The sequence below is a fragment of the Ipomoea nil genome, unplaced genomic scaffold (genome assembly GCF_001879475.1).
Source record: "Ipomoea nil cultivar Tokyo-kokei standard unplaced genomic scaffold, Asagao_1.1 scaffold2749, whole genome shotgun sequence".
In the NCBI taxonomy this organism is placed as follows: Eukaryota; Viridiplantae; Streptophyta; class Magnoliopsida; order Solanales; family Convolvulaceae; genus Ipomoea; species Ipomoea nil.
Window position 1 is genome coordinate 1,417,362 of NW_017619177.1, and position 15,256 is coordinate 1,432,617.

The following is a 15,256-nucleotide window of genomic DNA, read 5'->3' on the forward strand; positions in this document are numbered from 1 at the left end:
CGCAATTAACGACACCACGTAGTCAAATAATGGATCAAAGCAAGGATCATATATAACTCATCTTATCACGACTTATAAGTATAATCAACACCCGAACATGCGAATTCCCACCCAAATATGAACCAAGAACATCACAATACAAACTCCCAAACCAACCTAGGGCTCTAATCCCACCCAAATCATCAAGAACATATTTTATCTTTAACATCTAGAAATATCAAGATTCGTCAAGAATCATCACATCAAAATCAAGAACTTCTTTTCAATATCAAGATTCTCAAGATCATCAAGAAAGCATATAAATCATCTCTTCAATCACCAAGATCATAACACAATTATCATAGAAGAATTCATCAAGACACGAGAATATAGAGGGAGTCCAAAGAAAGAGATTATAGCGAAGAAAATAGGTTTTGTTGAGACATGGGTTACCTCTTAGCCTTAATTAATTTCCTTGGCTATGAAGGGTCTTTCTTTAAGCTTTCTTCTTTCTTGATTTCTCCTAAGGGGGTTCTTGGAACTTCTTGTATGGTGAGAGATTATTGTGGTGTGAGATCTAGGTGTCTCCTATGTCCCTATTTATATACCTAAGAGTCCTAATTAGGGTCTAAGTGGTATGGGTTTGTTAATTCTAATTCCTATGGGACTAGGGATTGTTTTTAGGGCTAAAGGCCCATGATCCATAGTGGACCCCTCTATAGCTAATTAATGGATTTTAATTCCCTTTTTGGGGTGGGTGATAATTAAATTAGTTTTAATGTAGGGATCGTAACACGGGGTGTTACACTCTCCCCCCCCCCCCCCTTACAAGAGGCTTCGTCCTCGAAGCCGGTGCGTGGATCCATTCTTTCACCCCTAGACGCTACGTATGTTGGCCTCTCGGTTAGGAGGTGTGCCCCCCCCCCCCCCTCCCCCTCCCGTTGGGGTAGACTGGATTTTTGGTGAGGTGGTGGTTTTGGAGGGTTCTGTTTTACCTTGGTTTCCTGCTCCTGAGCTGGATGCCCCGCGAGTACCCAACATGGTCTCCATAGATGCCACCCTTTGGTCCAAGGCGCGTTTTGCGCGGATTAGGGACGAGAATCCCTCGTCCATGATTTGGTTCTGCCGGGTGAGCTGTGCGAGGATGCGCTCATTGACGGATTCTTCATTTTGGCCCCTTGGATTTCTCCTTGCTTGTGTGGGCGCCGGTGGATTAGGCTCGCTATCTTCTTCCTGCTCCTCATTTCCCCCTGGTTCCCCACATTCTTGCATTGCCCGTTTAAGTTTCTTGTTGGAGATATCCAGCTGATCAACCAATTCCCTTCGTTCTCCCTCGGGCTTAAGGCAAATCTCCTCGAGGGTGATGTATTATCCCCCTTCGGTGTAGTAGATATCATTGCGACGAAGATTCTGAGCATTGAAAACCATGCCATTTGCGGTCTTGACTTCAGTGTGGCTTAGATCCACTCCCTTTTTCTGCATGATCCAGCTTAGGATCATCCCGTAGGGCAGGCTAAGCCGATTGCTAGTTTTGCAAAACTCCATGTGTTTCAGCATGAGGGCCGGTAGATTGAACTTGATTTTGTGCTTTAAGAGATAGGCAAAAGTACACTCCAAACTTCCCACATCCTTGCTTTTGTTGTTTGTAGGAAACAGGCTGTCAGTTACCATCATGACTAGTATCTTTTGCTTTGCGGTTAGCCATTTCCTGTTTGGCCGAGTAGCCGAGGTGAAACCTTCTTCTCTCCCGAGTAGGTATCCGAGGTATTCCTTGTATCCCGTGTTTTGGGTACCAATCTATCCCTTCTGGTCGTAATCGGACACACCCGTGGTGGTCAGTCTTAAGAGCTTGGCCAAGCGGCCTTCGGAAAGTATGATTTCCTTGCATCGGATTTTGGCGGTAATTTCCAGTTTATCGCCCCGCTTAACGGCTACCAAATGATGATAGAACTCTTTCACCAACTTGGGGTATGTATCCCCTTTAATGGTGAGATACATATCCAGGAGCCCTAGGAATTTAAGCATGTCGACCAATTCCGGAGAGAATTGGTCGGGTTCGAGGGCTTTACCTCCGATCACGGTGTAGTCGGCGTTGCTCCATTCCGGGGTGCGGACTCCGAGGGGCTTTTTCGGCATTTTGGATTTTTTTTCTCCTAAGTGGCGTCTTCCGGCGAGGTTCCGGCGGCGAGGGACGATGGCACGGCTCACTATTCCGGGGTCGGCGGCGAGGGTGCGAGGGCCGGGCGGAGCAGGTGGCTGAGGCTGGCAGTGGGCGGTGGCCGGGCGAGTGGTGGGTTCGCCGTGGCAGTGGGCTCGGCGCGGGTGGTCTCCGGCTCCGTGGCTGCGGCGTGCGGGCGTTGGCCGGTTGCGGTGGTGGTTCGTCGGCGGGGAGTAGGGCGGCGAGCGTGATGGTGGAGGGTGTTGCGGCGGCAGGTGCGTGAGGGTGAGGGAGATGGCAGGTTAATGGGGGTGAGGGGAGAGAGAGAGAGAGAGAGAGAGAGAGGGTGTGGAGGAAGAAGAAGAAGAAGGGTTTTTGATTTGGGGGTTTTGGGGTTTTTAGGGATTTGTAGCGGTTTAAGAAGGGAATGTTCCCTTGAGATTTCAAGAAACACTCATAGCTTAGTGGTTAAGGCTCTAGTCTTATAAGTGAGAGGTCAAAGGTTCCATTCCTATTGGTAATATTAGTCTTCTTTGTTGGGGTGTGATCCTTGTCTTTTTTTTTTTTTCTTCTTTTGTTTTCTAGTGGTGGGGAATTTGATTGGTCCACCTTGTTGATATCTAGTTTCCTTCACTTATGCTAGAATATTTCGAGTTTATTTAAAAGAATGATTCTGAAGTGGCTATGCTAAACAAGTAGTTTACTACAAGGGTGGTTACAGGGGTTCCTTAGTTTATCCTAAACAGAATTCTCCTTCTTGATTTTCCTCTGGTGGATTCGCGTGCTCCTCGTCTTCCGGGGTCATGTTCTCTTCGTTAAGGTTGCCCTCGTCTCCTAGTTCGGCTTGTGTGCGGCTCATGATGAATACTTTCCCGGGAGCACCATGATTCCCTTGGTTGTTGGTGCTTCTGTTTTGTCCCATATTCATGGGGTGTGAGCTCGAGGGTTGTGAACACTGGGCCTTGTGTCCATCCTTCCCGCAGTTGAAGCACCGCAAGGGGTTTCCCATGCAGTCTCTGCCTCTATGGCTTTGATTGCACCTTGGGCAAGGGAAGCCTCCCATATTGGCTTCGTTGTTCCTTGGGGCGGTCTTGGTCCCGTTGGGTTGTTTGGCCTCGTGTTGGTGTCAACTCTCGTTCTCTTTATTGGGGGTGTTCCTCCCCCTGTGTTCCTTTTTTGAATCTGATCTTGAACCCCACGTTGTAGTAGTTGGATTCGGTAGAGGTTGGCAGCACTGGAGTAAGCCTCGTTGAGGGTCCGGGGTCCGCTTACTACTAGTGCTTTCCGGGCTTCGAAGTTGAGGCCCGATACAAACCTTTCTATTTTAGTTGATTCTGTGGGAACTAATTCTGGCGCGAAGCGTGCCAGTTCGAGAAATCTCTTATGGTATTCTGTGATGGTAGTCGTTCCTTGTTTTAGGTGGAGGAACTCTTCGTGCATAGAGGCTTTTATGTGTGTTGGGTAGAATCGTTCTCGCAGGCGTGTTTTCAGATTTTCCCAGTTGAATCCTTGTTCTTGCCTGTAAGTGGGTCCTTCGTGGATCCACCAAATGTCTGCTTCGTGTCCGAAGTAGAACGAGGCTATCTCTACACGACGTTCTTCTGAGCATTCTACCAACCCCAGGATTTTGTCGAAGGTCCGTATCCACTCCTCGAGGATGGCAGGATCTTCTTCTCCCGAGAAAGTGGGCGGCCTATGGTTCGAGACCTGTCGGGCAACCTCTGGGTTTGTGTTTGGCGGTGGGCGGTTGTTGCGGAGAGCTACGTCGCTTAGTGTTTGGGCGACTTTGGTTAGTTGTTGTAGGGTCTGAGTCAGGGGGTCTTATGCGGCGGGTTCCGGAGTCCTTGATTGCCTTCTGTTCGGTGCCATGTTGCTGATCTATAGAACCAATGTTTATACTGATTTAGAGGGTTGTTTCCTTACCTTGGTGTGATAAGCGAAGTGGAGTTCTTTAAATTAATGAGGGATAAAGTGGTGGGATGTTATGTGATGGTGATGGGTAGGCTCACAATCTCACTGCGAGTCCAAAGATTCCTGAGTCTTATGTTCCTGAATACCTAGAGTTCAAGCCTAATGTCCTAAAGTCTGGTCTTAAGAGTCTTATCCTAGGGTCAAGCTTAGGCTCTGATAGCAACTGTAACACCCCGAAAGTTTTCAACTTTTAAGACTTATATAATAAAGGTAAATCCTCATTGAATCCCAGAAGTACAACATAAGAGTACGGGGTGTTATGCCACACCTGAGCTAGAGAACTTAGGTACACAGGCTAACTAACTAAAATTCTTAATAATGCCAATACATAAGCATGGCACGCAGCCCGAAAGGGAAACTATCTACTCTACGCTTCAAATCTCTAGCGCGCTCCAGTGTCTACTCATCTGTGCCTGAAAGCCAAATATATCTGTTCAGCGAGAGATGCTGGTAACCCACTCCAACGCGTTGAAATACATTATAGGTAGATATATATAGATATACGAAAACCATTTTGAAGTAGAAAGATATATACTTAAGAGACACTAGTTTTTAAACCAGGAATAGACTCGGCAATTAGGGTCCAGCACATCAAACAACAACAAACAGTTAAGTAGAGATAACATCATAAGGAATACGCATCTCAGGTCACCAATCACTTTCCAATTCTAAAACATATCATCATCCAATCACTATTCATATCACATCATCATTGATGGCGCCACGGGACCAATCGCATGCCCCGAACATGAGGGTCAATGCTTATAGCATTAACACGGCCCCGCAGCACCCTACCTCAGTACCGCGGTACGAGGGGAGTTGATCGCAACCAACCCTTTTAAGAACCGTTGACGAACTCAACGTCGGACCACGATCCTACACACCGCTGACGCACCCAGTCGGTGGACCGCGATCCCCTTTTCAAGGGGGGACTTACGACCCTACGCACCGCCGATGGGTACGCCGGTGGACCATAGCGGATCAAGCCCGACACACCGCGGAGCTATACTCAGTCGGTGGGCGAAGATCCTCGGAGACTATTGCCCTACACACCGTCGTCCCATCGCTCGGTGGGTCGCAGCCAGCCGTAGCCCTACACACCGCCCCGATTACTCGGATCGGTGGACGACAGCCTTCCTCGGCTTATTGGCCCTACACACTGTCCTGGCGCGTTCAGGTCCGGTGGGTCATAGCACTGAGGCCCATGTGGACCGCAGCCCAAGAAGTGAATCACTGACCGCAACCAGGAGAATGAACCGCAGCTCATGAGTAGTCAACCAGTGGACCGCAGCCCTATATAATATTTATATACCTGACCGATCGCAACCGGCCTGGTTAAGAGTTGGTATGGTTCTCAACCCATCCAACTGCCCATATAGCCAACTTGATCGCAACCAAATTGGGGAATCATGCATCACATAACACATTAGAGCACATAATAGCACATTAGGATGGGGAGACATATAATTAAACTTACGTGTATTTATTCACATACTAAGAATCGTCCTAAGGGGTTCATACGACTTCCACCTAGGTCAACGGGCTACCAATTCAACTAGCATGCAATTCCTAAGATTCACCTATCATACGAACGGTACCCGATACATCAAACTAGACTCAGGCACGATAAACGGGGTTCGTTGGGACGCCACGGGGAATGGGAGACATCAAACGGGGAAGCCGGGGACCCAGGATGGGTCACGAACCAGCGGGTAGCCAGTGGGTGAGGGGTCACCCGCAGGCTACCCGCCGGAGATCACTGCCCGGCAGCGGGTTGCCGGCGGGCGGACGCCTGCCCGGCGCCTGCCCGCTGCTCGGTGGTGATCTTCGCGCAGCGGGTAGGTGGCGGGTACCCCCACCCCCACCTACCCCCCACTGACTCATTCATCAATATTTCGTCCCGGGAACCCTTGTGGAACCCGAAACCATGCTTAGACACTTTTAAACGCAATTAACGACACCACGTAGTCAAATAATGGATCAAAGCAAGGATCATATATAACTCATCTTATCACGACTTCTAAGTATAATCAACACCCGAACATGCGAATTCCCACCCAAATATGAACCAAGAACATCACAATACAAACTCCCAAACAAACCTAGGGCTCTAATCCCACCCAAAACATCAAGAACATATTTTATCTTTAACATCTAGAAATATCAAGATTCATCAAGAATCATCACATCAAAATCAAGAACTTCTTTTCAATATCAAAATCATCAAGAAAGCATATAAATCATCTCTTCAATCACCAAGATCATAACACAATTATCATAGAAGAATTCATCAAGACACGAGAATATAGAGGGAGGCCAAAGAAGGAGATTATAGCGAAGAAAATAGGTTTTGTTGAGACATGGGTTACCTCTTAGCCTTAATTAATTTCCTTGGCTATGAAGGGTCTTTCTTTAAGCTTTCTTCGTTCTTGATTTCTCCTAAGGGGGTTCTTGGAACTTCTTGTGTGGTGAGAGATTATTGTGGTGTGAGATCTAGGTGTCTCCTATGTCCCTATTTATATACCTAAGAGTCCTAATTAGGGTCTAAGTGGTATGGGTTTGTTAATTCTAATTCCTATGGGACTAGGGGATTGTTTTTAGGGCCAAGGGCCCATGATCCATAGTGGACCCCTCTTTAGCTAATTAATGGATTCTAATTCCCTTTTTGGGGTGGGTGATAATTAAATTAGTTTTAATTTAGGGCTCGTAACACGGGGTGTTACATTTTGGCCTACCGATCGTGTCGGGACGGACCTGAGCTTATGCCTACGTTCGTAGGGCTTTTGGCCTACCGATCGTGTCGGGACGAACCCGGGCTTATGCCTACGTTCGTAGGGCTTTTGGCATACCGACCATGTCGAGACGGACCCGGACTTAATAATACCGGTGGTGACAAGGCCGATCTGACCGAGCTTTAGGTGTTGATGATGAAAATACCAACCTAACGGGACTTAGAATACATACATATTGCTATTACGTTTTAGGTACAAATCTATAGCCTATACAAGCTACAAGAGTGTTGACCTATACAAGCTATAATTTAAAATTACAATAAAAATTTATCAACTCTAAAAATATTCACTTTGCATTTTCCAAGGTGTGTATGCAGACGGCCAACCATTGTGCTGTTTCGTTTTTATTTTATTTTTTGCCTTTTCAAATTCTATGTCCAAAGTTCACCCAATCTCGATGCATGCAACATCCAGCTCCTCCCTTTTTTGCTATTCTCGTCGCACCGCCACCCCCGTATGTATGTAGACTAAGACTAATTGCAAGAATATGAGCTCAAAGAAGACTTTCATTCATTAATCTCTTTTCTTTTGTATGTAGAGAGAGCGGAGAGATTTGTACATACCAGAGAGAGAGTGACGAGAGTGAAGAGGAAAGTACACTTAACAATGAGGGCTAAGGCCTTATTTATAGGTCCAAGGGTTGATGGGTTTGACTTTGACCTGAATCGTTTGACCTTGACCCAAACAAGATCACGGAGTGTACGGAGAGTCTGAACCCGGGGTATATTTCACATCAATGTTAAGAGTTTATGTGTATTATGTTAGATTATGTGTATTATCCTTTCAAAAAAAATTATGTGTATTCATTTATAAAATTCTGTACATTCTATTATACAATTCTGTACATTCTATTATACAATTCTGTACATTCGAAACATGAGATTTTTTTTTAAGAAGATAACAGCAGACACGGAAAAATGTACAAAATGACGTCGTTTTGGGCCAGGGCGCACAATAATGCTTTGTGCACCCTGGTGCACGGTACAAAAGTGAGTTAAAAACACCGGTACTGTTCTAACCACTTTTCCGACCACATGTGGTGTTACTATATTAGTTTGTATTGCTTAATTGTAACTCGAGTTTATTACTGAAATGGTCCCTCGACTATTGAGAAATTACCAATTTAATTCTGGATAATTTTTTTATGAGAAATTTCAATTTTGGTCACATGAGTATAGGGGCTTTGTTAATTTCAACACCTGACTTTTAAAAGTGTCAATTTAGTACCTTGAGTATGTAATTTTTGTCAACTTTGATCATTCCGGCCAAATTGACGGTCAAATTTGGCCGAAAAAATTTAATCCAATATTTAATCTATAATTTGACGGGCAAAATGGTCTTTTGATCATTTCTCCTAATTGGTGTTGACCCAGTTCAGCGACAATTGACCCGGTTCAGCAATTGTGAAATATAGTACCCCCAAAAAGGATCAACATTAAGTTTTCTTGATCTGATCTTTTTCCGAGCACCAATGTCAAGAACATGGGTTTTTTCCTCGTGTATTCTTGAGTTCCAATTGTCCAATTGAAGTCCATATTTTTTTTTTGTTTCCGAGGATAAACCATGTCAGGACTACCAGAATCTTGTCCACCAGCCAGAGCGGTAGGCATTTCATCATTCACATAGCGAGTTCGAACGTCGATTTCCCCAAAAATTCTCTGGGCAGTACATGAACCTGAACAACAATAAAAAGAGGAAAAATTTATTAGAATTCAACTGCGATTTTGCATTACGTCGTCGTTTAGTTGATGGGTTTCTTGCTTACCAAGCTGCGGCAAACCATGGAAGGTTTAGCGTCGTGGTTGCAAAGATCGAGGGAGATTTCCAAGCCAGAATTCCCACAGCCGACGACCAGAACTTTCTTGCCGTGGAAATTCTCGCTGGACTTATAATCGCAGACATGGATCACTTCGCCGCCGAATTCCTTCAGCCCCTCAATCTCCGACACGACGGACACCGCATTCTCGCCGGTGGCCAAGACGAGCCACTGGCAAATATACTCGACTTCTCAGCCGTCAGGGTAGGCCATCTTGACCCGCCACACCTTGCAGGCCTCATCGCACTTAGTGGACTGCACACATTCGTTGAACCGCGACTTGATGTCAAAGTGTTCAGCGTACGATTCGAGGTATTTAATGAATGCCCGCCTTGGCGGATACTCCGGGTAGTGATCCGGTTAAGGGTATTTGGGGAGCTGACAGAATCGCTTGGGAAGATGAAGTTTCAGGCAGTCGTAGGTGCATTTATGCCATAACGATGCAATGCAGTCTACTCTTTCGAAGATCACGAAGGGGACGCCGTGTTCTTTCAGGCAGACGCCGACGACGAGCCCCAAATATAGTACCGGTCAACACCAATTAGGAGAAATGATCAAAAGACCATTTTACCCCTCAAATTATAGATTAAATATTTGATTAAATTTTTTCGGCCAAATTTGACCGTCAATTTGGCCGGAGGGATCAAAATTGACAAAAATTACATACTCAAGGTACTAAATTGACACTTTTAAAAGTCAGGTGTTAAAATTAACAAAGCCCCTATAGTCATGTGACCAAAATTGAAATTTTCTCTTTTTTTTATCCAATTAAGTCCTTGACATTGAAAATGTTAACCATTTTGGTGCTCTGTTATATCAGGTGTTAGAAGTCCGTTAAATAGGAAGGTATTAATGGAATTTCGCTTAAGAAAACCCATTTCCTACCGAGTTAGTACAATAGAAACAGAGGCACAGAACTAGTCTAAAGCTTTGAATCACAGAGACGCCATGGACGAGAAGCTCATTCGCAAGAAAACTGATTTTCTTTTCCTTTCTTTTTTTTGGGTTTTTGCCCCTGATTTCCTAAGTTTAATTCCAGAAAAATCACAAAGCTGATTTTTAATTTTCACTATTGGAGCACAAGAAAAATTCTTGATTCTTATTATTTATATATAATTATAATGCAAATAGTTAAATATACTAAAAGTCCATACTCTATCGCAGGCTTTGAGGCTTGAGATTAGGTGGCATTGCAGCGAGGGTAGTGAGATGGGTTCAACAAGTCGGTGAATCTGAAGTTGTTGGAAGTTGCGTTTTTGCTTGCTGCAAGCAATGGTCTGAATCTGAAGTTTCTCGCAAGAGGATATCGCTTCCTGCCTTCGTCATTTACTTCCCTTCCCCTGCTTCTCACTCTCTCAATTATCACCAGATTTGTTTCTCATTTCCCCTTCTCTATGTCTAATCTCCGGCGTTCATCCCTTTTTTTCTTTTTCCGAGTTTTTGGCTTTCTTCTCCTCTGCTCTTCTGTAGCTTCCTAGCAGGTCATCAAGATCCAGGCTTTTTGTTTTTCCGGTCGCCAGAGAACATTTTTCTGTTTCGGGACAAACCCTCCCAGACGTGCAACGATTACCAATTAGAGACTAGAAAGGTCGAGGACTTAATTGGTAGGAAATGTGTCTTCTCAAACGAAATTCCATTAATACCCTTCCATTTATTGGACTTTTAACACCTGATCTAACGGAGGACCAAAATGGTTTACATTTTCAAAGTCGAGGACTTAATTGGGTAAAATAAATTATCGATGACCAAATTGGTAATTTTGCAGTAGTCGATGGACCATTTCAGTAATAAACTCGATCTTGTAACTCATTAATATAAGAATAGTAAGATTTGTCCCAACAAAATAGACAAGCAAATGAATGTTTTAAAATTAACTGCATGCAGAATACTGTAGTTTGTGGATGTTGTCATTGTGTTTTAGGCTTTTAGCCCTGTTATAATGTTGCTAATGTCTCTGTTGTGTTGTTTAAATGCATGATGTGGTTGGTTATGAGGCGTGGAGCATATGTGGAAATTTGTGGAAACATATTTGTTGACAAATGATAAAAAAATATCATGTCACAATAATACTAGTGCTAAATCACTGCTGGAAATCTCGCGTTTTCCGTCCAACGAATGTTGGACGGAAACGCGATATATTGGTCGGAAACGAGGTTTCCGTCCAACATACCGACCAAATTGAATGTTCGGAAAAACGCTCGTGGGAAATTCCGTCCAACTCCAATATTTGGTCGGAAATAGCTTCCAATAGTTAAAAATGGACGGAAATTTCAGACAATAACCCACCATGCTTAAAACGTGGGAAATTCCGTCCAACTACATGCGTTGGTCGGAAATTCCGGACCAATGTTGGACGGAAAACTCACATATTATATTTTTTGATTTTCCTTCCAATTGTTGGTAGGAAAATCTTAAATCATATGAAATATTTTTATTATTTTTATATTACCATAATTTTATTTCTACCTATTGTTAATAAATTATATATCATCAATAAATTAATAGACACACTAAATTGAAAATTGAAAATATATTTAAACATCAAAATTATGGTCATGTCCATTGTACTTCCAACAATGAACTATTATCATACAAAAAAAATAAAAATAAATAAATAAATAAATCATGAAAATATATACTACTTAATCAATACTACTTAAGTATGATCGATGCACCCAAATAAGCCTTCAAATCCAGCAATGCTTCAATGTCGATCAATGCAGAATCCACAGCCTTCTACTTCAATGACTTTGATCAAGTGTAGATGATGGGTATACCTACAAATGCAACTAATTTAATATGATGGCTTTGATCAGCATTTTTAAAAAGTGATTTCTAGCAAAAATGACCAACAATCTGCATATAACCAGAAAAAAAAAAAACACCAAAATAAAAATGTAAGGTAAATAAATGCACAATAACATTCAGTATACTAGTAAAAACGAATGAAAACATAATCTCTTAGATGCCATAATCATATAAAGAAATGATCATTTTATTACCTGTAATCTTGTTTCATAAAAAGTAACTTATATGGGTATGAAGAAAAGTAAATAAAAATGACAATTACCTCTTGCGCTACAAGAAAAGCAGTCTCATGCAATCTTCCATCTAAGTAGACAATATTTACTCCATCAAGGGCTGAAGACAATTTTGATTTGTGTGGATATCCTTGAGTGGAAATGCATGTACGAGTTTTTCTGGAACATCATAGAACAACGACCTTCAAGATAATAGTAATATGTATGGTAGAACCTCATAAAATTCCCACAGATTGCAAAGATTAACACACTCACTTTTGGTTGTCAACAATGACATATGTGAATGGTGAATTTCTTCCTTTGGACACCTGAATTGAAAAGGAATACATTGCCAGTATTGATAACATGAAGTTCCAAAATAATTTATCTCAAAGAAACCAAACTTTTAATCCAAAGGACAAACAATAAGATCCCCAGCTTTATTCATATATATACATAGTTGGATAAGCAATAATGTTTACATTCTTCTTAAATCCTCAACATATTATTAATCAAACTTCCATTTCAGCAACCACATTAAATTAAAGTGCATAAGCATAAACACTCGTATTTTAATTTTAGTTATAGGATTTCATGATATGAAGTTCACCAATTAACCAATGGGGGATGGAACACTTACAGATAGAATCAGCAGGAGAAAGAGAAAGCCCTTTCTTCTTCTCCTCTTCTCCCAATAGACCTTAGTTTCTTGATGCTATAGATGAATGTAAGTTCTCCAAATAGATCTTACTTTCTGCACTTCTTCACCACTGTTTCTGAGTTAATCACATGTGTTGAGTGTATTAAGCCAAATATAGTGAGGAGCAATTATTAAGCCAAATAATAATCCAAGCCTCATCAACAGCCTTCTTGCGCACATGGAAAAGGAGAGATGAGATGAGATCACTCTTCAGAAGGCTGCTATAGGATAGCAGACAAACTCTAGTTTTTCTTTTTTTCAGAATCGGTCATCCTAGGTTATTGATCTAATGAACAAATATAATTAAGGTCTAAATTTTGTGTTGAGGTAGTTTGAGATTATCCCAGTATAAGTTATCTGTCTGACTGAAAAAATCCACTTTGGAATATATTAATATCATGTAACCTCATAGATAGATTAGGCAAAGGTTGTTCAATCAACACATTTTTCTATTCCAATGCTTTCACAAACAATTCTTAGAAAATAAACTGATGATGATTGAGATAAACTCTAATACGTAAACACTTCTAGTTTTTATTCACAACAGAAAGTTTTTCCTTGTGTTTCCCACAGAAAGTTCTTGAGCCTAATATAATTGCCCCAATGTAACAGAATGCAATTTCTAGATCAAAGCTCTAACATAATTGCCTCTATGTAACAGAATAGGTTCCCATGTCAAGGAATTTGGTGCAAGCTATGTTCTGCAGTTCAACATTTACAGACGGATACATTTATTAGCAAATATAGTTGGCCTAAACATATGCAAAGTTCTAGAAATTAATATGCTAGATCGTTAAAGAATATCTCAAAGATATAACTAAATTAATATCATCAAATAGAAAAGATGTCAATACATACAACCATACATGTAAGAATCAATAACAAAATGGAAGAATCAATAACAAAATAAATTCTTTATTACCATCCTGGAAAAGCATCACTTCTGGTGGAGAGAATGTATTCATAATTTAGTTCATAACCCTAATTGCACTCTGAAGTAGCACTAGCAGCAAAAATATACCAACATTTAGGGAAGAAAATAGATTTGAAAATCATGGCGATTCTTATGAAAGAAGAATAATAAGAAGAAAATACAAAACAAAATTAAGAAAACATACCCAGATTCACAGATTCGCAGGGGAAGGCGGGGGCAGAGGCGTTGACTTCTAGCTTCGTCGTCCACCATGGCTTCTGCTTGCTTTGTTTGTCGTCTATCATCTTCATCGTAGATTCGCAGGAGAGGGCGGAAGGCGTTGGCTTCTTCGTCAACAGTCGATTTGCAAGGAACGAGAGAGAGACACTGAGAGGAAAGTTGATTAAGGGATTTTAGATATACAAATAATGTGCGAAGACCGGCAGCTACGGAGGGTGATTGGCGACCTTCCTGTGCTCCAATGGGGAGAACGGGGAGACGACAAACAGGCGAAAGAGGGCGTGACAGCGACGACCAGCGAAGATAAAAGCAATTAGTTGAGACGATGAAAAAGCCCTAATTTTGCTTTAGAGACTATGAAGCGGGAAAATTTTGCTGGGAATTTGGTGGGAATTAGGTTTTCCCACCCAAAGTTATATATTTCCCCGCTTCTCTATTTAGTGTCCATTATTCTAGTATTCCTATATTTTTAATTTCCGTCCAACAACAATGTTGGACGAAAATTAAAATAGCTACCATTTTCAATTTCTAACAATGTTGATCGACCAACACTAAAGATTGGACAAAATTCCTTCCAACACTAGACGTTGGATAAAATTTCCGTCCAACATTTACTTGTTGGACGGAAATTCCGACCAATTTTCCGTCAATCCATCTTTTGCCACAAAAAGTTGAGATTTTTATTAAAACACCGACCAAATTATAGTTGGACGGAAAACGCGAAATTTCTAACAGTGAATAGAGACGTACTTTGAAAAAAAAAATGACTAAAAATGAATTGACACCTATAAATGTAAGAATAGAAATAAAATTAGCTCTAAAATATATTATACAAGAAAATCTTACATGCCAATATGCCATCCATAATTTCTTTAGTATAGCGCAGGATTTTTGGAATAAGTATGCCAATTTATATTAGGAAAAATTGTAATGTATATCCCCTCTTAATATGCCAATTATCAATGTCCCTTGAATTATTAATGGTGTAAAAAATTATGTGTATTCAGTTATAAAATTATGTACATTCTATTATACAATTCTGTACATTCGAAATATGAGATTTTTTTTAAGAAGATAACAGAAGACACGGGAAAATGTACAAAATGACGTCGTTTTGGGCCAGGGCGCACAATAATGCATTGTGCGCCCTGGTGGACAGTACAAATGTGAGTTAAAAACACCGGTACTGTTCTAACCAATTTTCCGACCACATGTGGTGTTACTATATTAGTTTGTATTGCTTAATTGTAACTCGAGTTTATTATTGAAATGTCCCTCGCTCGACTATTGAGAAATTACCAATTTAATCCTCGATAATTTTTTTTTATCCAATTAAGTTCTTGACTTTGAAAATGTTAACCATTTTGGTCCTCTGTTAGATAAGGTGTTAGATGTCCGTTAAATAGGAGGCTATTAATGGAATTTCGCTTGAGAAGACCCATTTCCTACCGAGTTAGTACAATAGAAACAGAGCACACAGATCTAGTCGAGGCTTAAAGCTTTAAATCACAAAGACGCCATGGACGAGAAGCTCATTCGCAAGAAAACTGATTTTCTTTTCCTTTCTTTTTTTTGGGTTTTTGCCCCTGATTTCCTAAGTTTAATTTCAGAAAAATCCCAAAGCTGATTTTTTATTTTCACTCGGAGCACAAGAAAAATTCTTGATT

General features: G+C 41.5%; 1 long non-coding RNA gene and 1 pseudogene across 5 annotated transcripts; both read right to left on the reverse strand.

The window, feature by feature from the left end:
- Positions 1–8,274: 8,274 nt before the first annotated feature.
- Positions 8,275–9,238, reverse strand: LOC109156649 (annotated as a pseudogene).
- Positions 9,239–11,235: 1,997 nt separating this feature from the next.
- On the reverse strand, positions 11,236–13,641 carry LOC109156657. Of its 5 annotated transcripts, none has more exons than XR_002050087.1 (6): positions 13,555–13,641; positions 13,359–13,439; positions 12,377–12,512; positions 12,013–12,065; positions 11,787–11,916; positions 11,236–11,493 (listed from the first exon to the last, which is right to left on the reverse strand). It is a non-coding gene; the product is annotated as an uncharacterized LOC109156657 (long non-coding RNA). The 5 variants fall into 5 exon arrangements; XR_002050088.1 differs by having other exon boundaries at positions 12,009–12,065; XR_002050089.1 differs by having other exon boundaries at positions 13,359–13,428; positions 13,555–13,622.
- Between the last annotated feature and the right edge of the window lie 1,615 nt (positions 13,642–15,256).